Source organism: Dendrobates tinctorius, unplaced genomic scaffold (assembly GCF_039654945.1).
Source record: "Dendrobates tinctorius isolate UK_male_01 unplaced genomic scaffold, ASM3965494v1 ptg000054l, whole genome shotgun sequence".
Taxonomy (NCBI): Eukaryota; Metazoa; Chordata; class Amphibia; order Anura; family Dendrobatidae; genus Dendrobates; species Dendrobates tinctorius.
The window spans coordinates 6,530,646-6,556,229 of NW_027361722.1; positions in this window are offsets into that span (position 1 = coordinate 6,530,646).

The window sequence follows — 25,584 nt, forward strand, 5'->3', positions numbered from 1 at the left end:
CCAAAAAATAATGTCCAACACGTCTGATAGAAAAAGCCCTGAAGTCACTAGACTTCAAAATCACTATATCAGCACTCAGGTATATTCTGAAAACAGAGCAAAGAGATCAACTGATCAGAGACAAAAATGGAGTTCAGCCAGTCCCAACCAGGGCTGGCTGAACACAAACACTAAGTAAACCAGACAAAATCTCATGGAACAATAGCAGAGCAAAAACTTAGCTTTAGGAGACACGACTAAACTGGAGGCCAGAGCTCAGAGCAGAGAGGATCACCAGCAACCCAGCAGGGCGTCGGCGGCCTTATATCCACTCAGAGATTCCGGATGTCCAATCACACTCCACCTGTTCAGATGACAGGTTTTTCCCATCCAAATCAATTTCACTACCTCCTTTCACCAGCAGAGGGAGTTCATCGGACATCAAAGGTCAAGGAGAAAATGAGCCCATGCTAGCCTATTTTAATACCTCTCATAGTTTTATTTCAGACACATGTCCCAGAAAACAAAGGACTTACTTTAGCTGTGCAGGAAGGGTGGAGGAGAAGAATTCCACACTGAGGCTTCAGGTTTCACAGAGCTGCATGCAGGAAGATGCTGGTGTGTGTGTTGTGGGGGAAGAGGGGGGGTTGCAGCTACATGACAGAGGAATTTTCTCATCAGAGTGAAGTGGGAGATTTATAGAAGGTTCTAGAAACATTTTACATTACACCTCCCCCTTTTAGAGGGCGCAACTGAGGCATTACCTCTCAGTAATCGGCCATGCGCACCTCAGCGAGTTCGCCCCGGCGGGACAACCCATCGGCATTTCCATGTTCGCTGCCCTTTTTGTGTTGTACTGTAAAGTCGTACTGTTGAAGGGCAAGGCTCCAGCGGAGCAACCTTATATTGGTTCCGGACACTGTGTGCAACCAGCTCAGAGGGTTGTAGTCGGTTACCACCGTGAAGGTGCGCCCGTACAGGTAGGGCTGCAAACGTTGCAGTGCCCACATCATGGCCAGACACTCCTTCTCGATGGTGGAGTATGCCACTTCCCTCGGCAAAAGTTTCTGGCTCAGGTACAACATGGGGTGCTCCTGGTTCCCCGAGTCGACTTTGCTGAGCACAGCACCGAGGCCAAACTTGCTGGTGTCGGTCTGTACCAGAAACGGGCGACTGCTGTTGACTGCTCTCAACACTGGAGAGTTGCACAGGGCTGCTTTCAAAGTTTGGAAGGCCGCCTCACAGTCATCTGTCCAGTTGACTATTTGGGGTAGCCTCTGCTTGGTGAGGTCAGTCAAGGGTTTTGCAAGGGCGCTATAGTCTTGAACAAACCGCCTATGGTACCCTGCAGCGCCCAAGAAGGACTTCACCTGTTTCTTGGTCCTGGGGGTGGGCCAGGACGCGATTGCGTCCACCTTTTCTGGCTCTGGACTCAAGGAACCCCCGCCTACCCGGTGCCCCAAGTAGTGGACCTCGCTCATGCCCATCTGGCACTTTCCCAGCTTGATAGTCAGGCCTGCCTGGTGAAGACGCTTGAGCACCTCCTGGAGATGCTGAAGGTGTTTCTCCCAGGTGGAACTGAAGATGGCGATGTCGTCCAAGTACGCCACTGCGTACTCCTCCAGTCCCCGGAGCAGGTGGTTGACCATCTGCTGGAAAGTGGCAGGGGCATTTTTCATGCCGAAGGGCATGACTGTGGACTCATACAGTCCAAAGGGGGTGATAAAGGCGGATTTCTCCTGCGCCTCAGGCCTCAGGGCTCAGGGGAATCTGCCAGTATCCCCGACTCAGATCCATGATGGATATGTACCTTGCTTTTGCCAACCACTCAAGCAGATCCTCGATGCGCGGCATCGGGTGGGCATCAGAGGTTGTGATGACGTTGAGCCCCCTGTAGTCCACGCAGAACCAGGTGGTTCAATCCTTTTTAGGCACGAGGACTACAGGTGAGGCCCATGCGCTTTTTGACCGTCGAATGAGGTCCTTAGGGCACCTTTTGAAGCGTATTGAGCGCGAAACGGCTGTTGTCCGTCTTCCAGCACATTGCTCCCGTGCCTATGCCGATGCCTTGTGTATGTGAAATAAAGTGATTTGATTCACTTGAACGGTGAGTGCCATCCTGCTTTTTCTCTTTCTCCACAATGAAATGTTCTGTTTTTTCAATATGGGATTGAGCATCTGTTCCAAGGTGGGATTAAGGTGTTTTTTATTAATGTGAAAAATATATGTGCAGATATTCAGGGTATTTTTCCACAAAATGGTGCCGGATATCTATTTTCTCAATTTGTGGACAGTCAAACCACTTATCTCCATGTCCTCAATTGACCCATTGGCCTTGGCTTGGGCCAGCATGTCCAGGAGGGGATCTTCCTCCCCATCCTCGGGCAGGTTGCAGACCGGTAGGACACAAGCTTCACACTCGTGGTGTGCCTTCAGCAAGTTGACGTGAAAGGCCTTGCGCCTACCCCGAGCATGGTCAAGCGTGACCATGTAGGTGACCGGGTTGAGCTGTTGGTGGACGACGTATGGGCCTTCCCAGGCTGCCTGAAGCTTATCCGTTGGTACGGGGACCAGCACCCACACCTTTTGACCCACCTGGTAGGTCCACTCCCGGGCATTCTGGTCGTACCAGTGCTTCTGGTCAGCCTGAGCCTGCGTCATGTTGTCATGCACCAACTGCGTCAAGGTCTGCATCTTGTCACGGAAGCGCATGACATAATCCACGATGGACACTTCTGTGGGGTTTGGCTCATCTTCCCAGGATTCTCTTATCAACCCAAGGGGTCCCCGGACTCGCCTGCCATACAGGAGCTCGAAGGGGGAGAACCCGGTCGAGGCCTGCGGAACTTCTCTGTAAGCAAACAGCAGGTGTGGGAGGTACCTCTCCCAGTCGCGCCCTTTGGTCTCAACCAGCATGCGGAGCATCTGTTTGAGGGTACTGTTGAAGCATTCACAAAAAACCATTAGTCTGTGGGTGATACGCACTCGATACCAGGTGCTTCACCTGCGTTTTCTCACAGAGAGCCTCCCTTAGGCGAGACATGAATTGGGTCCCTTGATCGGTAAGCATCTCCCTGGGAAATCCTACCCATGAAAAGATGGTCACCAGTGCATCAGCCACCTTATCTGCCCTGGTTGAAGACAGAGCTACTGCCTCTGGGTACCGGGTAGCGTAGTCTACCACGGTGAGAATGTATCGCTTTCCAGAGCTGCTGGGGACGGCCAGCGGGCCTACAATGTCCACTGTGATTCTCTGGAAAGGCTTCTCTATCACCGGCAAAGGAATAAGGGGAGCCTTAAGAGCAGGCCCCACCTTACCCACTTTTTAACAGGTGATACAGGAGCGGCAGTAGGTCATGACATCTGTCCCCATCTTGGGCCAATAGAAGTGTTGAGACAGCCGTGCTTTTGTTTTGCTGATCCCCAAGTGTCCAGCGAGTGGAATCTCATGGGCAATCGGCAACAACTCAGTTCTGAACTGTAGGGGGATGACTAGCTGTCTGTCCCTCAACCACTCCTTTTGGGGATCTCTGGGTACTGTCTCCCAGAACAACCTCTCCTTATCAGACTCGGAGGTGGGCGTCTCGACGAGGTGTCTCAATTTCTCCAGGCTGGCATCTGAGTGCAGAGCAGCCTGGACCTCCTTGCTGGAGGCTGCCAGAAGTGACGTCAGGGTTCCTTCCTTACTGGGACCCTGTGGAACCTGCTCTGGGTTTACCTCTGGTTCAGTCTCTCCTGTAGCAGAAGAGGGTCCAGGAGGTAGGGTGCTACCTGCGATCTGGGCACTCTGACTGCGTGTGACAGCTGCTATGTATGCTGTCTCCCTGGGGATTTCTACAGACGCACCAATCGGCGCTGCTATGGGCCCTACCTCCCCATCCACCCCCAACACTACAGGAGCAGTGCTACTTATGGGCCAGTTACCTTCCTCGGTGGCACTGGTCAGTTGGCATTTCCTTCCTCATTGTCCCCATGCACCTCCCCATTTCCTTGAGCACCGTTGCTTGCTCCTGCCAGGGGTTCCTCAGCCGTATCACTCCGCAGAGTGACGGGGCTGAGCACTTCGGTACCTGTGGACACATCTACCATTTCAAAGAAATGGTTAACAGGTTCAGTCGGCACAGATACATCATCATCATCATCATCATCATCATCATCATCATCATCATTCCTAGGAAAAGAATGGTTATCAGATTTCTTTGGTACAGTTACATCACCATCAGCATCATTCCTGGGGAGAAAATGATTGTTAGTTGCATCATTACTCGTCATCACGTCATTAGCAGGTAACACATTCAGTTTTGCGTCATCATCATCATCATCTTCATCAGGGTTAACGTTACCCTTATTATCAGACTTGGGAGGGGTGTCAGGGACGTAGTATGCAACCATCCTCCCCATGTCAGTCCCCAATAAAACATCAGTGGGCAGGTTTTCAGACACTCCCACTTCCCTCAAACCGCTTCCAGCACCCCAATCAAGAAATACCCGGGCCACTGGCAAGGGATAGCGAGTACCCCCGATCCCGGTGACAGTCAGGGTTTTCCCCTCAACAAACTCTTCAGGGGTCGCCAGTCCAGTACGGATAAGGGTTTGTTCAGCCCCAGTGTCCTTGAGGCCTGTAGCAAGACGTGCCCCCACCTGGACAGGTTGAACATTGTCGTCAATCCTCCCAACCACACCTCCCACCAAAAGAACAGAGGCGTTGTGACCAGAGGCTTTGGCTGGGGGGGTTCTTCGGCTTTTCCGGACAGGCGTGACGGAAGTGACCAGTCCGATTGCAGTTGAAACACAGGCTGTCAGTAGTAGGCCTGGTGTTGGTAACAGGGACAGGGCCTCCGGAGTGACGGCTAGCTGGGGCACTGGGGTTGGTTGCAGGCTTACCCCCTCTCCAGCTGGTGGTGACTGGCCTCCGCGTCTCTGGCTTCCGGTTGGCCTCGTAGTTGTCGGCGATCTGCGCCGCTTTGTCCGCGTTCGTTGGTTCGTGGTCCAGGATGAACTGTCGGACCTCAGCTGGGCAAAGATGCAGGAACTGGTCTTTGATCATCAGGTCCCGTAGCTGCTCAAAGGAATCAACAGACAGTCCATGGACCCACTGGTCAAAGTGGGTCCTGAGTCCTTGCACCACATCACTATAGCTATCGTGTGGGCCACGTTGGAGGTTCTGGAACTTCTTTCGATATACCTCAGGTGTCAGCCGGTATTTGGCCATCAGGGCCTGCTTTATGGTATCATAGTCGTCGTCGTCTTCTAACGGAAGAGAAGCAAACGCATCCAGAGCTTTGCCTTTTAGCCCTGGGGCCAAGTACCTGGCCCATTGTTCTCTAGGCAGCTGGTACTGTCTGCAGGCTTTCTCAAAGGCTCGCAGGAATGTATCCAAGTCCCCGTCCTTTTCCATCACGGGAAAATGCTCTGGCCGGGGTTTAGGAGTCTGGACGCTGCTGGGCTCACTGCTTTGGGCTGTGGGGGCATTCCACCCCCGCTGGAGCATCTCCAGTTCATGGGCCCTCTGAGCTTCTCGTTCAGCCTCTCTTTCGGCTCGGGCCTCCTGCCGATATTGCTGGATCAGCCTCACCCGTCCCTCACTGTCTTCGGCAGGGAGTGCGTCCAAGGCCGCTTGCAGGTAGGGGTCCAGTGTGCTCTGGTTGAATGTGGGGCCAGCGCTCAGTGGAGCCTCTGCTGCAGCCCCATTGTCACTTGGGCCAACTTCTGCGCCCGCTGGACTCTGGGTGTTGTCCAGCTGTACCAGAGCCGCGATCAATTGATCTCTGGTTTTGCTTGTGGCGTCAATGCCTCAGTACGTACATACTGCAGCAAGGTTTTCCTTTTTCTGCTGTCTGTACCAGTGTTCTCCTTTGCCGCCATGGTTGCCAAATAAAAGATAGAAAAGAAAAACGAAGAGAAAGGGAGGGAATACTTGCAAGTACACAAAAATGTCTCAGGACAAGTAACCACTGAGTCTGTTCTCCAAAACCTGTGATGCAGGATTCCCGCAGGAACCGTGCAGGTTTTTAGTGAGAGGAATGATTGCTCAAACCAAATCACTAATGCTCTAGGATTATCCCACCGCTCTGGCACCAATATGTGATGAACATCCCACCGCTGCCACCAATATGTGACGAACGGGTGGGCCGCTGTCGCCAAATTGTGACGGACAGTGGACCCTGTACCACCAATAGGTCACGATCCCACTGACACGGGTTTGGCAGTGGACGGAGGGACGTGACGTGCTGCCGGCACACGGCTATCACAGGCACAGTGGGGGCTTATCTTAGTTATCCCACCACCGGCACCACGTGACAAAAATGCAGCCAGCTAATCTTGCTCTAACAATTTACCGCAGGGGGGTATTTTGGATGCCCCACCACTGCTAACAACCTTCCAAGAACTGCAGGGATTTATGTATATCCCACTTTCTCAGTTCCACTTTGGTGCTCGCAGCTCTCCGGCGCCCCCCTTACCCACAGGTCAGTCAGGGAACTGCACCTAGGATAATTAGTCGCCGGAAGGGATGCTTGTTGTGCACGGGCAACTAGACTACTGCAGTAAGGGAATTATCAATGCTGTGGCCTCAACCACTCATTCAGCAATATAAGACGCTTCTGTACTGCCAGCTAGCCTCGCCAGCCACGCACACCACACTGCCACCAGCCACGCTTTACTTAATCAAAGAGTTAATTAAGAGGGTCCGCGGCAAACCCCTGAAATTAGTAGCGATTATCTAAAAAAGGTGCATAGTTCGCTTCTTAGAGCATGGAGACAGAGCTAATAGATTTTATCATTTATTCCCAAAAGAATGCGGGCAGTGATTACATAGATAAAAGTTGCTATAAAGTTGAGACATTACATATGTACAAATATAAAACAAAGTGGATGAAAGAACCGAAAGTAACACTCACATGTGCATAGTTGGTATTAGACAGACCATGTGGCTGGGGGAAGGGCGCTTAACCAAACGTCCCCACTCATCGGCACGTCTCTCTGGCAGGAGGACTCCAGCTGAACTGACTGGAATTGGTAGGGAATACCTATAGTCTAGGGTCTGTGACCTCACAAAATGGGCGGTCTGGAGAGGTCCAACCTCCCTCTCTCCAAGTTAGGATTTGGCTACAAAACTTAGAATAACTATATCTAAATGAGAAAAGCCCGTACCAACACACATAGGGCATCATTGTTTGTGATTTACCGAATAGAATCCGAAGACACCAAGCATGCCATACTTAGGACACTCCGTTTGGGAGCAATCCATATCTCAGGTTCTGGCGGTGATAGAACTTTGCAAGAGCCACCGTAGGGAAGCCGGATCCGCGCAGATCACAGAAATGTCCGTTTCGTTTTTCTGTCGCGATTGGAGCCCATGCTAGCCTATCTTAATATCTCTCATAGTTTTATTTCAGACACATGTCCCAGAAAACAAAGGACTTACTTTAGCTGTGCAGGGAGGACGGAGGAGAAGAATGCCACACTGAGGCTTCAGGTTTCACAGAGCTGAACGCAGGAAGATGCTGGTGTGTGTGTTGTGGGGGAAGAGGGGGGGGGTTGCAGCTACATGACAGAGGGATTTTCTCATCAGAGTGAAGTGGGAGATTTCTAGAAGGTTCTATAAACATCATACTTTATAGACATTTTACATTACAATACTGTAATAGAGATCACACGGTGATGCAGGTTATATCAGGAGACATTTCGGCTATAGTCATCCCTTAGTCCCAGCCAGTTTCCGCCGTCTTTCAAAAAGTCTCCTAGCAACTAGTGTTAAAGGGGACTTGTTTCATCAGCTGCAGAGGTGCAGAGGGCTGTGAGCGAGATTAGCCAGGCCTCCGCTGACATTTCGGCTTCTGCGAGACTTGTTTACAGGTGAATTAATAGCTTTCTATGACAGCAATAACAAAAGGTTGAAGGGCGGCTGCCTAATTGCTGGACCTACTCTGTCATCGGGAGATTGCATTTAATTTTTGCTTCAGTAGGTCTCTGACATTCAACAGACATTCCCTTGCAATGAGTACAATGGAGGGTTGCAATTCCTAATCTGAGAATATGACCATATGAGATCTGAGATATAATGTTTCTTTGTTCATAAAATAAGTAAATAAATATAAAAAGTGCAATGCAAAAATGTCTAACCTCTTGTCTATACATTGTGTATGGTACTACAGCTAAGATAATTTTCTGCAAATACTGCAATACAAGAATCAACCTCTCTACAAGAGTGGCGCTGTTTTACAAAAATAAATGAAAGAAATCCCAACAAGCTCATGATTAAAGTCTATGGGTGATGTAGATGGAGAAAGTGATGATGAATGAGTTACAGTCACATAGAGTTGGTGCATATGATTTTTAGTAAGTGTTTTATCTTATTCATGCTGATATTAGTTTTGTAAACTTATTTCAATTATATATTCACTGTATTTTGAATAAATTTTGCAGAGCAATAGTCAAAGTGAAAATAAGAAACTTTCTAATAAATTGTATCAGCTTAGGGGCTTTTTTCCTTCTTCCAACTTGCAAACTCATTATTCACTCTGCAAAACTGTTAAAAACCTTCCGGATGAAAAAAAAAACTGTCAAGGGCGGTTAACATCATTACTACTGCCACTGAAATCTACAGAAGTGTAAAAGCAACATAAGAGAGACACATACAGATTGTGTTGCAACTTTCTAGTATTTTATTTCACTCCAGATGTTGGCTCACAGCTACAATTCTCAGTTGAATAATGTTCGCACTGCACCTGCTAGGTCGGTTTCACATTTGCATTTCAGGGCGCAGCGACAGCCTGCGCACGGCCGCCGCTAAGCCCCGCCCCCTGTCGCGCCTCCGCCGGTAGCTTCGCCTCTGGGCGCATGACACTGCATGCGTCCCCAATCTTTATCACTGAGGACGCAGGCCGTGCGCAGTATGTGTTTGGCGGCGCCTGCGTCCTTTTGACGGTGCGCCGACCAGCGCCAAACACAACCTGTTGCAATTTGGTTGCGCTCGGCGCACCGTCAAAAGGACGCAGGCGCCGCCAAACGCATACTGCGCACGGCCTGCGTCCTCAGTGTAAAGATAGGGGACGCATGACGCATGCAGCGTCATGCGCCCGGAGGCGGAGCTACCGGCAGAGGCGCGGCAGGGGGCAGGGCTGCTCCTATGTACAAGAAAATAACTACTATAATACTGCCCCTATGTACAAAGAATATAACTACTATAATACTGCTCCTATGTACAAGAATGTAACTGCTATAATACTGCCCATATATACAAGAATATAACTACTATAACACTGCTCCTATGTACAAGAATGTAACTGCTATAATACTGCCCCTATATACAAGAATATAACTACTATAATACTGCTCCTATATACAAGAATATAACTGCTATAATACTGCTCCTATGTACAAGAATATAACTACTATAATACTGCTCCTATTTACAAGAATGTAACTGCTATAATACTGCCCATATATACAAGAATATAACTACTATAATACTGCCCTATATACAAGAATATAACTACTATAATACTGCCACTATGTACAAGTATATAACTACTATAATACTGCTCCCTATGTACAAGAATATAACTACTATAATACTGCTCCTATGTACAAGAATATAACAACTAATACTGCACTATATACAAGAATATAACTACTATAATACTGCTCCTATGTACAAGAATATAACTACTGTAATACTGCTCCTATATGCAAGAATATAACTACTATAACACTGCTCCTATGTACAAGAATGTAACTGCTATAATACTGCCCCTATATACAAGAATATAATTACTATAATACTGCTCCTATATACAAGAATATAACTGCTATAATACTCCTCCTATGTATAAGAATATACCTACTATAATACTGCTCCTATGTACAAGAATGTAACTGCTATAATACTGCACATATATACAAGAATATAACTACTATAATGCTGCCCTATATACAAGAATATAACTACTATAATACTGCTCCTATGTACAAGAATATAACTACTGTAATACTGCTCCTATATGCAAGAATATAACTACTATAACACTGCTCCTATGTACAAGAATATAGCTCCTATAATACTGCTCCCTATGTACAAGAATATCACTACTATCATACTGTCCCCTATGTACAAGAATATAGCTACTATAATATTGCCCCTATGTACAAGAATATAACTACTATAATACTGCCACTATGTACAAGTATATAACTACTATAATACTGCTCCCTATGTACAAGAATATAACTACTATAATACTGCTCCTATGTACAAGAATATAACTACTATAATACTGCCCCCTATGTACAAGAATATAACTACTATAATACTGCCCCCTATGTACAAGAGTATAACTACTATAATACTGCCCCTATGTGCAAGAATATAACTACTATAATACTGCCCCTATATACAAGAATATAACTACTATAATACTGCCCCTATGTACAAGAATATAACTACTATAATACTGCCCCCTATGTACAAGAATATAACTACTATAATACTGCCCCTATGTGCAAGAATATAACTACTATAACACTGCTCCTATGTACAAGAATGTAACTGCTATAATACTGCCCCTATATACAAGAATATAACTACTATAATACTGCTCCTATATACAAGAATATAACTGCTATAATACTGCTCCTATGTACAAGAATATAACTACTATAATACTGCTCCTATGTACAAGAATGTAACTGCTATAATACTGCCCATATATACAAGAATATAACTACTATAATACTGCCCTATATACAAGAATGTAACTACTATAATACTGCCACTATGTACAAGTATATAACTACTATAATACTGCTCCCTATGTACAAGAATATAACTACTATAATACTGCTCCTATGTACAAGAATATAACTACTGTAATACTGCTCCTATATGCAAGAATATAACTACTATAACACTGCTCCTATGTACAAGAATGTAACTGCTATAATACTGCCCCTATATACAAGAATATAATTACTATAATACTGCTCCTATATACAAGAATATAACTGCTATAATACTCCTCCTATGTATAAGAATATACCTACTATAATACTGCTCCTATGTACAAGAATGTAACTGCTATAATACTGCACATATATACAAGAATATAACTACTATAATGCTGCCCTATATACAAGAATATAACTACTATAATACTGCTCCTATGTACAAGAATATAACTACTGTAATACTGCTCCTATATGCAAGAATATAACTACTATAACACTGCTCCTATGTACAAGAATATAGCTCCTATAATACTGCTCCCTATGTACAAGAATATCACTACTATCATACTGTCCCCTATGTACAAGAATATAGCTACTATAATATTGCCCCTATGTACAAGAATATAACTACTATAATACTGCCACTATGTACAAGTATATAACTACTATAATACTGCTCCCTATGTACAAGAATATAACTACTATAATACTGCTCCTATGTACAAGAATATAACTACTATAATACTGCCCCCTATGTACAAGAATATAACTACTATAATACTGCCCCCTATGTACAAGAGTATAACTACTATAATACTGCCCCTATGTGCAAGAATATAACTACTATAATACTGCCCCTATATACAAGAATATAACTACTATAATACTGCCCCTATGTACAAGAATATAACTACTATAATACTGCCCCCTATGTACAAGAATATAACTACTATAATACTGCCCCTATGTGCAAGAATATAACTACTATAACACTGCTCCTATGTACAAGAATGTAACTGCTATAATACTGCCCCTATATACAAGAATATAACTACTATAATACTGCTCCTATATACAAGAATATAACTGCTATAATACTGCTCCTATGTACAAGAATATAACTACTATAATACTGCTCCTATGTACAAGAATGTAACTGCTATAATACTGCCCATATATACAAGAATATAACTACTATAATACTGCCCTATATACAAGAATGTAACTACTATAATACTGCCACTATGTACAAGTATATAACTACTATAATACTGCTCCCTATGTACAAGAATATAACTACTATAATACTGCTCCTATGTACAAGAATATAACTACTATAATACAGCACTATATACAAGAATATAACTACTATAATACTGCTCCTATGTAAAAGAATATAACTACTGTAATACTGCTCCTATATGTAAGAATATAACTACTATAACACTGCTCCTATGTACAAGAATGTAACTGCTATAATACTGCCCCTATATACAAGAATATAACTACTATAATACTGCTCCTATATACAAGAATATAACTGCTATAATACTGCTCCTATGTATAAGAATATAACTACTATAATACTGCTCCTATGTACAAGAATGTAACTACTATAATACTGCCCATATATACAAGAATATAACTACTATAATACTGCTCCTATGTACAAGAATATAACTACTGTAATACTGCTCCTATATGCAAGAATATAACTACTATAACACTGCTCCTATGTACAAGAATATAACTCATATAATACTGCTCCCTATGTACAAGAATATCACTACTATAATACTGTCCCCTATGTACAAGAATATAGCTACTATAATATTGCCCCTATGTACAAGAATATAACTACTATAATACTGCCACTATGTACAAGTATATAACTACTATAATACTGCTCCCTATGTACAAGAATATAACTACTATAATACTGCTCCTATGTACAAGAATATAACTACTATAATACTGCCCCCTATGTACAAGAATATAACTACTATAATACTGCCCCCTATGTACAAGAATATAACTACTATAATACTGCCCCTATGTGCAAGAATATAACTACTATAATACTGCCCCTATGTACAAGAATATAACTACTATAATACTGCTCCTATGTACAAGAATATAACTACTATAATACTGCCCCTATATACAAGAATATAACTACTATAATACTGCCCCCTATGTACAAGAATATAAGTACTATAATACTGCTCCTATGTACAAGAATATAACTACTATAATACTGCCCCTATATACAAGAAGATAGCTACCATAATACCGCCCCTATGTACAAGAATATAACTACTATAATACTGCCCCTATGTACAACGAATATAACTATTATAATACTGCTCATATGTACAAGAATATAACTACTATAATACTGCTTCTATGTACGAGAATATAACTACTATAATACTGCCCCTATGTACAAAGAATATAACTACTATAATACTGCTACTATGTACAAGAATATAACTACTATAATACGGCCACCTATGTACAAGAATATAACTACTATAATTCTGCCCCTATGTACAAGAGTATAACTACTATAATACTGCCCTATATACAAGAATATAACTACTATAATACTGCTCCTATGTACAAGAATATAGCTACTATAATACTGCCCTATATATAAGAATATAACTACAAATAATACTGCTCCTATGTACAAGAATATAACTACTATAATTCTGCTCCTATATACAAGAATATAACTACTATAACACTGCTCCTATGTACAAGAATGTAACTGCTATATTACTGCCCCATATACAAGAATATAACTGCTATAATACTGCTCCTATGTACAAGAATATAAATACTATAATACTGCTCCTATATACAAGAATATAACTGCTATAATACTGCTCCTATGTACAAGAATATAACTACTATAATACTGCTCCTGTGTACAAGAATATAACTACTATAATACTGCTCCTATGTACAAGAATATAACTACTATAACACTGCCACTATCTACAAGAATATAACTATTATAATACTGCCTCTATGTACAAGAATATAACTACTATAATACTGCCCCTATGTACAAGAATATAACTACTATAATACTGCCCCTATGTACAAAGAATATAACTACTATAATACTGCTCCTATGTACAATAATATAACTACTATAATACTGCCCCCTATGTACAAGAATATAACTACTATAATACCGCCCCTATGTACAAGAATATAACTACTATAATACTGCCCTATATACATGAATATAACTATTATAATACTGCTCCTATGTACAAGAATATAACTACTATAATACTGCTCCTATGTACAAGAATATAGCTACTATAATACTGCTCCTATGTACAAGAATATAACTACTATAATACTGCCCCTATGTACAAAGAATATAACTACTATAATACTGCTCCTATGTACAATAATATAACTACTATAATACTGCCCCCTATGTACAAGAATATAACTACTATAATACTGCCCCTATGTACAAGAATATAACTACTATAATACTGCCCTATATACAAGAATATAACTACTATAATACTGCTCCTATGTACAAGAATATAACTACTGTAATACTGCTCCTATATGCAAGAATATAACTACTATAACACTGCTCCTATGTACAAGAATGTAACTGCTATAATACTGCCCCTATATACAAGAATATAACTACTATAATACTGCTCCTATATACAAGAATATAACTGCTATAATACTGCTCCTATGTACAAGAATATAACTACTATAATACTGCTCCTGTGTACAAGAATATAACTACTATAATACTGCTCCTATGTGCAAGAATATAACTACTATAATAGTGCCTCTATCTACAAGAATATAAGTATTATAATACTGCCTCTATGTACAAGAATATAACTCCTATAATACTGCTCCCTATGTACAAGAATATAACTACTATAATACTTCCCCCTATGTACAAGAATATAGCTACGATAATATTGCCCCTATGTACAAGAATATAACTGCTATAATACTGCCACTATGTACAAGAATATAACTACTATAATACTGCTCCCTATATACAAGAATATAAATACTATAATACTGCTCCTATGTACAAGAATATAACTACTATAATACTGCCCCCTATGTACAAGAATATAACTACTATAATACTGCCCCCTATGTACAAGAATATAACTACTATAATACTGCCCCTATGTACAAGAATATAACTACTATAATACTGCCCCTATACACAAGAATATAACTACTATAATACTGCCCCCTATGTACAAGAATATAAGTACTATAATACTGCCCCTATATACAAGAAGATAGCTACCATAATACCGCCCCTATGTACAAGAATATAACTACTATAATACTGCCCCTATATACAAGAAGATAGCTATCATAATACCGCCCCTATGTACAAGAATATAACTACTATAATACTGCCCCTATGTACAATGAATATAACTATTATAATACTGCTCATATGTACAAGAATATAACTACTATAATACTGCCCCTATGTACAACGAATATAACTATTATAATACTGCTCATATGTACAAGAATATAACTACTATAATACTGCTTCTAGGCACAAGAATATAACTACTATAATACTGCCCCTATGTACAAAGAATATAACTACTATAATACTGCTACTATGTGCAAGAATATAACTACTATAATACGGCCACCTATGTACAAGAATATAACTACTATAATACCGCCCCTATGTACAAGAGTATAACTACTATAATACTGCCCTATATACAAGAATATAACTACTATAATACTGCTCCTATGTACAAGAATATAGCTACTATAATACTGCCCTATATACAAGAATATAACTACTATAATACTGCTCCTATGTACAAGAATATAACTACTATAATAATGCTCCTATATACAAGAATATAACTACTATAACACTGCTCCTATTTACAAGAATGTAACTGCTATATTACTGCCCCTATATACAAGAATATAGCTACCATAATACTGCCCCTATGTACAAAGAATATAACTAATATAATACTGCTCCTATGTACAAGAATATAACTACTATAATACGGCCACCTATGTACAAGAATATAACTGCTGTAATACTGCCCCTATGTACAAGAGTATAACTACTATAATACAGCTCCTATGTACAAGAATATAACTACTATAATACTGCTCCAATATACAAGAATATAATTACTATAACACTGCTCCTATGTACAAGAATGTAACTGCTATATTACTGCCCCTATATACAAGAATATAACTACTATAATACTGCTCCTATGTACAAGAATATAACTACTATAGTACTGCTCCTATATACAAGAATATAACTGCTATAATACTGCTCCTATGTACAAGAATATAACTACTATAATACTGCTCCTGTGTACAAGAATATAACTACTATAATACTGCTCCTATGTACAAGAATATAACTACTATAATACTGCCTCTATCTACAAGAATATAACTATTATAATACTGCCTCTATGTACAAGAATATAACTACTATAATACTGCTCCCTATGTACAAAAATATAACTACTATAATACTGCACCCTATGTACAAGAATATAACTACTATAATACTGCCCCTAAATACAAGAATATAACTACTATAATACTGCTCCCTATGTACAAGAATATAACTACTATAATACTGCTCCTGTGTACAAGAATATAACTACTATAATACTGCCCCTATGTGCAAGAATATAGCTACTATAATACTGCCCCTATGTACAAGAATATAACTACTATAATACTGCCCCTATGTGCAAGAATATAACTACTATAATACTGCTCCTATGTACAAGAATATAACTACTATAATACTGCTCCTATGTACAAGAATATAACTACTATAATACTGCTCCTATGTACAAGAATATAACTACTATAATACTGCTCCTATGTACAAGAATATAACTACTATAATACTGCTCCTATGTACAAGAATATAACTACTATAATACTGCTCCTATGTACAAGAATATAACTACTATAATACTGCCCCCTATGTACAAGAATATAAGTACTATAATACTGCTCCTATGTAGAAGAATATAACTACTATAATACTGCTCCTATGTACAAGAATATAACTACTATAATACTGCCCCCTATGTACAAGAATATAACTACTATAATACTGCCCCTATGTACAAGAATATAAGTACTATAATACTGCTCCTATGTAGAAGAATATAACTACTTCTACTTGTGTCCCTGTTGAAAGAAAAGTTGCAAAATCTTGAAGAGAGGTTAGCTACGTTGAAGATCATTAAGGAAGGTGAAGAGTTCTTGGACAGAGCAGAATTATCTCTTCATGTTACAGAAAGAGAAGAAATTCGAAGTGCACCTGAAGAAACAGAGGAATGGAGACATGTGACCCAGAGAAGCAGGAGGATCAGGAGGCAGTCAGCACCCATACTGCTCAGAAACCAGTACCAGGCTCTCACGCAGGAAAACGATGAAGAAATACATCAGGATAAGACTTTGCCCACAAACACCAACCTTGTACGCCTTCCGAGTCCTCCTGGATGGAGAAAGAAAAATGTTGTGAAGAAGAAACGGAGAGTGGTGGTCATGGGGGATTCCCTGTTGAGAGGAACAGAGGCCGCTATCTGCAGACCGGATATAACCTCAAGAGAAATGTGCTGTCTTCCAGGTGCAAAAATTAAAGATGTGGCTGACAGGATATCAGGACTCTTCAGACCTACAGATGACTACCCATTCCTGCTACTACATGTGGGGACAAATGACACCGCAAGAAACGACCTGGAAACCATCTGCAGAGACTTTGAAGACTTAGGCAAGAAAGTGAAAGAACTGGGAGCGCAGGTGGTCTTCTCTTCCATCCTCCCAGTGGATGGCCATGGAACAAGGAGGTGGAATAAGATTCTGCAGGTGAACAACTGGCTACGTCGATGGTGCCGTCAGCAACGATTTGGATTTCTGGATCACGGAGTGAACTACTTATACGATGGACTACTTGCTAGAGATGGGGTGCACCTTACGAAGACTGGAAAGCATGTATTTGGAAGTCGCCTTGCTACACTTGTAAGGAGAGCTTTAAACTAGAACAACATGGGAAGGGAAGCAAAAGACCAGAAAAAGCCATACACCTGACAAATGCTATTGAGAACTCTATTAGAAGTGGAAAGAAAGAACAAAGACAAAATAATCTAATTAATAAAAATATTGGAGAAAGAGAAACCAATCACAAACTAAAATGTTTCTATACTAATGCACAAAGCATGGGAAACAAACAAGGAGAATTGGAACTACTAACACAGGAAAATAAATATGATGTCATTGGAATCACTGAAACTTGGTGAGACAATACACATGATTGGAATACAAGACTAGAAGGATTCAACTTATTTGCAAGAAACAGACTTGATAAACGAGGAGGAGGTGTCGCATTGTATGTTAGAAATGCATATATCTGCATAGAGATTGAAGCTTCAGAGACTGGGAGTTCTGTGGAAACTGTTTGGGTAAGAATACAAGGACAGACCAATGGAAAGGACACCATTGTAGGCATTTACTACAGGCCGCCTGTGCAAGCTGAAGATGTGGATGAACTCTTTATGCATCAAATGGCCAAGTTCTCTCAAAAATATGACATAGTTGTCATGGGAGAATACAACTATCCAGACATTTGTTGGGAATCTCTCTCAGGCAAAACTAACAGGTCAAGGAAATTCTTATCCTCTCTTGCTGACAACTTTATCTTCCAAAAGGTAGGGGAGAAAACAAGGGGAACTGCTACCTTGGATCTAATCCTTATAAAAAGGGAGGAAATGGTTGAGGAGGTAAAAGTGGCTGGGACCCTAGGAGGTAGCGACCATGCTATTTTAGAATTTTGTATAACTAGAGGACGAACACCTGTGAAGACTCAGACGTCAAGGTTAGATTTCAGAAAGGCAGATTTTAAGGGATTCAGAAAGAGAATTGGAGGGATCCAATGGCTGGATATCCTTAAAGACAAAAATGTCCAGGAAGGATGGGAAATCTTGAAAAATGAAATTCTCAAAGCACAATTGTTAATAATTCCGAAAAGAGGGAAGAATAGCAAGCATTTAAGGAAGCCAGGATGGATGAACACAGAACTTAAGCACATGCTAAAAAGGAAGAAAAAAATGTTTATAAAATGGAAAGAGGGAGGCATATCTAAAGAAGAATATAATGCTGTCTGCAGAACCTGCAGGGCACAAATCAGATTAGCTAAAGCTGACAATGAATTGAGGCTTGCAAGAGATGTCAAAAGCAATAATTAAGGATTTTGGGGGTATGTCAAAAGTAAAAGAAAAGTCAAAGATGCTATAGGATTTTTACAGGATGAAAATGATGAAATGGTAAGACAGGATGTTGAGAAGGCCGAACTTTTAAATTCCTATTTTGCATCTGTTTTCTCTCAGAAAGGAAATGTAACATCAACTGTTCTTCACTGTCATATTAAGGGAATAGAAGAATCCAGGATATCTATAAACAGAAAGATAGTGAGGAAACACTTAGCTAACCTAAATGAATTCAAGTCTCCAGGTCCAGATGAATTACACCCCAGAGTACTGAAGGAGATAGCAGAAGAAATTTTTGAACCCCTCTCCATAATCTTTGAAAATTCTTGGAGAACAGGAGAAGTCCCAGAAGACTGGAGAAGAGCAAATGTTGTTCCTATCTTCAAAAAGGGGAAGAAGGTGGACCCAGGCATCTATAGGCCGGTGAGTCTGACTTATATACCAGGAAAGATCTTTGAACAATTTATTAAACAACATGTATGTCAGTACCTGGATAAGAATGAAGTGATTAAACAGAGTCAGCATGGGTTTGTAACTAATAAGTCATGTCAGACTAACTTAATTTCCTTCTATGATGGAATCACTGATTGGGTGGATCAAGGAAATGCTGTAGATATAGTATATCTTGACTTCAGCAAAGCATTTGACAAAGTATCTCATACAATCCTTATTGAAAAAATGACTAAGTATGGAATGGACAAGGCAACTGTAAGGTGGATTCATAACTGACTTAGTGATCGGACCCAAAGAGTGGTCGTAAATGGCTGCACATCCAGTTGGAAGAATGTCTCAAGTGGGGTACCACAGGGCTCTGTCCTGGGTCCTGTATTGTTCAACATCTTTATCAACGATTTAGATGAAGGAATTGAGGGTAAACTGATTAAATTTGCTGATGACACAAAGCTAGGAGGGATAGCTAATACTAGAGAAGAGAGAGAGAGGATTCAAAAAGATATAAATTATCTGGAAAAGTGGGCAGCAACTAACAGAATGGTTTTTAACAGGGAAAAATGCAAAGTACTACATCTGGGCAATAAAAATGAAAAAAGTATATACAGAACGGGAGGAATAGGGCTAAGTGACAGCACATGTGAAAAAGACTTGGGTATACTAATAGATCACAGACTGAATATGAGTCAACAGTGTGATGCAGCAGCAAAAAAGGCAAATGCAATTCTAGGATGTATTAACAGAAGCATACAGTCTAGATCACGTGAAGTCATTATTTCCCTCTACTCCTCTTTGGTCAGACCTCATCTGGAATATTGTGTCCAGTTTTGGGCACCACATTTTAAAAAAGACATCAACAAACTGGAGCAAGTTCAGAAAAGAGCAACCAGAATGGTGACCGGTCTGCAAACCCTGTCTTATGAGGAAAGGTTGCAGGATTTGGGAATGTTTAGTTTGCAAAAGAGAAGACTGAGAGGAGACTTAATAGCTGTCTACAAATATCTAAAGGGCTGTCACATTGTAGAAGGATCAACTTTATTCTCATTTGCACAAGGAAAGACTAGAAGCAATGGGATGAAACTGAATGGGAGGAGACACAGATTAGATATTAAAAAAACTTTTTGACAGTTAGAGTGATCAATGAGTGGAACAAGCTGCCACGAGAAGTGGTGAGTTCTCCTTCAATGGAAGTCTTCACACAGAGGCTGGACACACATCTGACTGGGATGATTTAGAGTATCCTGCTTTGAGCAGGGGGTTGGACCAGATGGCCCAGGAGGTCCCTTCCAACTCTACGATTCTATGATTCTATGATTCTTCTATAATACTGCCCCCTATGTACAAGAATATAACTACTATAACACTGCCCCTATGTGCAGGAATATAGCTACTATAGTACTGCCCCTATGTACAAGAATAGAACTACTATAATACTGCCCCTATGTACAAGAATATAACTACTATAATACTGCCCCTATGTACAGGAATATAACTACTATAATACTGCTCCTATGTACAAGAATATAACTACTATAATACTGCCCCCTATGTACAAGAATATAAGTACTATAATACTGCCCCTATGTACAAGAATATAAGTACTATAATATTGCTCCTATGTACAAGAATATACCTACTATAATACTGCTCCTATGTACAAGAATATAACTACTATAATACTGCCCCTGTGTACAAGAATATAACTACTAAAATACTAAAAAAAGAAGCAACACAGATCACCTCCTCTCCAGTCCCACCGCGCGGATCATGCAGTGCTGCAAGTAGTATGAAGGTGAAACAGAAGTCCAGTGAGGGTGATAGCCATAAAAAACTTTTATTCCATTTTCATTAAAAAGTACATAAGTCCAAAATCCATCTTTCCAAAGACACAAAAATGGGTAATTCCTACCAGTGACAGTCACAGGCTTACAGTGCATTTAAAATCATACGCGTTTCAACGGTCTTAAGGCGGCACGACCGCAGAAACGTGTATGATTTTAAGTGCACTTTAAGCCTGTGATTGTCACTGGTAGGAATTACCCATTTTTGTGTCTTTGGAAAGATGGATTTTGGACTTATGTGCTTTTTAATGAAAATGGAATAAAAGTTTTTTTTTTTTTACTAAAATACTTCCCCCTATGTACAAGAATATAACTACTATAATACTGCTCCTATGTACAAGAATATAACTATTATAATACTGCCCCGTATGTACAAGAATATAACTGCTGTAATACTGCCCCTATGTACAAGAATATAACTACTATAATACTGCTCATATGTACAAGAATATAAGTACTATAATACTGCTCCTATGTACAAGAATATATCTACTATAATCCTGCCCCTATGTACAAGAATATAACTACTATAATACTGCCCCCTATGTACAAGAATATAACTACTATAATACTGTCCCTATTTGCAACGAATATAACTACTATTATACTGACCCTATGTACAAGAATATAACTACTATAATACTGCCCCTATGTACAAGAATATATCTACTATAATACTGCCCCTATGTACAAGAATATAACTACTATAATACTGCCCCTATGTACAAGAATATAACTACTATAATACTGTCCCTATGTACAATGAATATAACTACTATTATACTGCCCCTATGTACAAGAATATAACTACTATAATACTGCCCCTATATACAAGAATATATCTACTGTAATACTGCCCCTATGTACAAGAATATAACTAATATAATACTACCCCTATGTACCAGAATATAACTACTATAATACTGTCCCTATGTACAACGAATATAACTACTATAATACTGCTCCTATGTACAAGAATATAACTACTATAATACTGCCCCTATATACAAGAATATAACTACTATAATACTGCCCCTATGTACAAGAATATAACTGCTATAATACTGTCCCTATGTACAACGAATATAACTACTATAATACTGCTCCCTATGTACAAGAATATAACTACTATAATACTGCCCCTATATACAAGAATATAACTACTATAATACTGCCCCTATGTACAAGAATATAACTACTATAATACTGCCCCCATGTACAAGAATATAACTGCTAAAATACTGCCCCTATGTACAAGAATATAACTACTATAATACTGTCCCTATGTACAACGAATATAACTACTATAATACTGCCCCTATGTACAAGAATATAACTACTATAATACTTCCCCTATATACAAGAATATAACTACTATAATACTGCCCCATGTACAAGAATATAACTACTATAATACTGCCCCTATCTACAAGTATATAACTACTATAATACTGTCCCTATGTACAACGAATATAACTACTATTATACTGCCCCTATGTACAAGAATATAACTACTATAATACCTCCCCTATGTACAAGAATATAACTACTATAATACTGCCCCTATGTACAAGAATATAACTACTATAATACTGCCCCTATGTACAAGAATATAACTACTATAATACTGCCCCTATGTACAAGAATATAACTACTATAATACTGCCCCTATGTACAAGAATATAACTACTATAATACTGCCCCTATGTACAAGAATATAACTACTATAATACTGTCCCTATGTACAACGAATATAATTACTATAATACTGCCCCATGTACAAGAATATAACTTGTTAGTCATCAGGTTTCTGCGTCTGCTCTGCAGGAATCCAGAGCCTCACATCCTGCGGTCTCCTGCTGTCTATCTACTGCAGAGGAGATTACTTTGCAGCAGACTGCTCCAGAGACTGTCTCTCTGTGCTCCTATTGGGGATGCTCACGAGACGATCTCCCTTTGGAGATCGGGAGTCATGTGCCCAGGTCCTGTTCCAGATCTCATTGGTCCATCTCGGAGATCTCGAAGGTCCCACACGGCTATAAAAAGCACGCATGGCCGTTCCGCCATGCGCTAGTATAGACTATACTGCTATGTGTGAATGGTGACGGATGTATGATTCTGGTGACGAACCCCTTCCCTCTGATATTACGCATGGTGATAGGGAACTAGTTCAGCAGTCAGTGCCAGTCTGTGGCAAGTCTTAGGCCACTGTGCACACTGCACCTCTACGCTAGCGTCCGACATTGCGCCTTCTTTCAGCTGTGTCGTCGATCGCTAGTGTGCTACGCCGCGCTGCAGTTGCAGCCCTTCCTGGCGCTCGCAGAAGCAACGCCGCACACACGGTAGGTCTAGATGGACGCAGCTCCTCTGTGTTAGTTCCTGCTCCTGTGACCTTATACCATGTGTGCATTTACCTGAGGCCTGTGACACTAACAGGCTCAGCGTTTTTTGTATGTTTATGTTGCAGCGCCTCTGTGTGTAAACAGAGCCCTCTCTGCGCACTTCAGGTGAAGTTGAACCCGTGCGCATTACTTTATACCGCCATATTGCTCCTGCCACCACTTAGCAGAAGTCATATCACCTACTGCACGGTGGAACCCGAGCGGCGAGCGCACTTTATTATTATTTTTATTTAGTGCGTTCCGCCATTCCTAACATTATACTAGCGCCAGGGTCTGGCTAGTGATGGCAGAACAGCAGCAACTCCTTCGGTGCATTCGCCAGCTAGAGGGCCGGTTGTCTACTCTTGAGAGTGCTATCTCAGCTGTGAAATCCACTGAATCTGCTGTACAGGCAATCGCAGATGCGGTTTCACGTATGTCCTCCTCCTCCCACGCGCCGACAGTTACCCACCTCCCGTTGCCCGATAAATTTTCTGGCGATGGCGCCTCCTGTAGGGGTTTCGTCAGCCAGTGCTCTATCCAGCTGGAGTTACTGGCTGCGCAATTCCCTACGGAGCGGGCCAAGGTGGGGTTTATTGTTTCACTTCTGTCAGGCAAGGCGTTGGAGTGGGCTACGCCACTATGGGAGCGTGGTGACCCAGAGGTTCGGACCGCTGCTCAGTTTGAAACAGCTATTAAGCAGGTCTTCCTGGGACCACGGGTCATGCACAACACCTCTCTACAGCTACTTGCTTTGACTCAGGGATCCCTCTTGGTCAGCCAGTATGCCGTTCGTTTTCGGACACTGGCTTCCGAGCTGGAGTGGTCTGGCAAAGCCCTCATCCCTGTGTTTTGGAGAGGCTTGGCTGAGCATGTTAAAGATGCTCTTTCTACCAGAGAGGTTCCTGCAAGTCTGGAGGAGCTGATTGCCATTGCCACCCGTATTGATCTCCGTTTTTCGGAGCGCGGGCTGGAGCGTGCTCAATCCAGACGGAGGGTTACTCCGGCTCCCAACCTCTTTGAACCTCTGGAATCACCCGAGCCAGAGTGTTCACTCCCAGAGCCCATGGAGGTGTCTCGCGCCAGTCTCGAGGAGCGTCCAGCACTAAGCTCCACTTGCGGCTGCCACTGTCAGCACCAGGATAACGGGTCCCCGCAATGGCCAAACTCTGTGCCCCCGGGCAAGACCTTTGTCCCCCCTCGCCTTCGGCCGAAGGTTCTTGCGTGGGCACACGCGTCCAGGGCAGGTGGTCACTGTGGCTATATGCAGACCACAAAACTCCTGGCAGGGTCATATTGGTGGCCGCACTGGGCTCGGGACTTTAAAAAATATATTCAGGCATGCGCCCCGTGTGCTAGGGTAAGCTTCCTTAAACAGAGAGTGGAGACGTCCGCCGACACACCGCGGCGTCCCACTTCAACTTATGCTCCGGGTGGTTTTGCCGCTCCTGTTGTCTCCCACGTGTCCCTTCTTAAACCTGGCGATCTTGCCGCCTCTGACACCTTCTACGTGTCTCGGTTTTCCGTGTCACCTACCGGGACATCAGACTTGCCTTCGGACGAATCTGAGGCCTATGCCTCTGATGGGCACAGGGTGGTGGATTGGAAGGCTCAGAGAGGAGGGGGCCCTAGGAGGGGGGGTAATGTTAGGCTTAAGGTTTCTGCGTCTGCTCTGCAGGAATCCAGAGCCTCACATTCTGCGGTCTCCTGCTGTGTTTCTACTGCAGAGGAGATTACTTTGCAGCAGACCGCTCCAGAGACTAAGTCTCTCTGTGCTCCTACTGGGCATGCTCACGAGACGATCTCCCATTGGAGATCGGGAGTCATGTACCCAGGTCCTGCTCCAGATCTCATTGGTCCATCTCGGAGATCTGGAAGGTCCCGCATGGC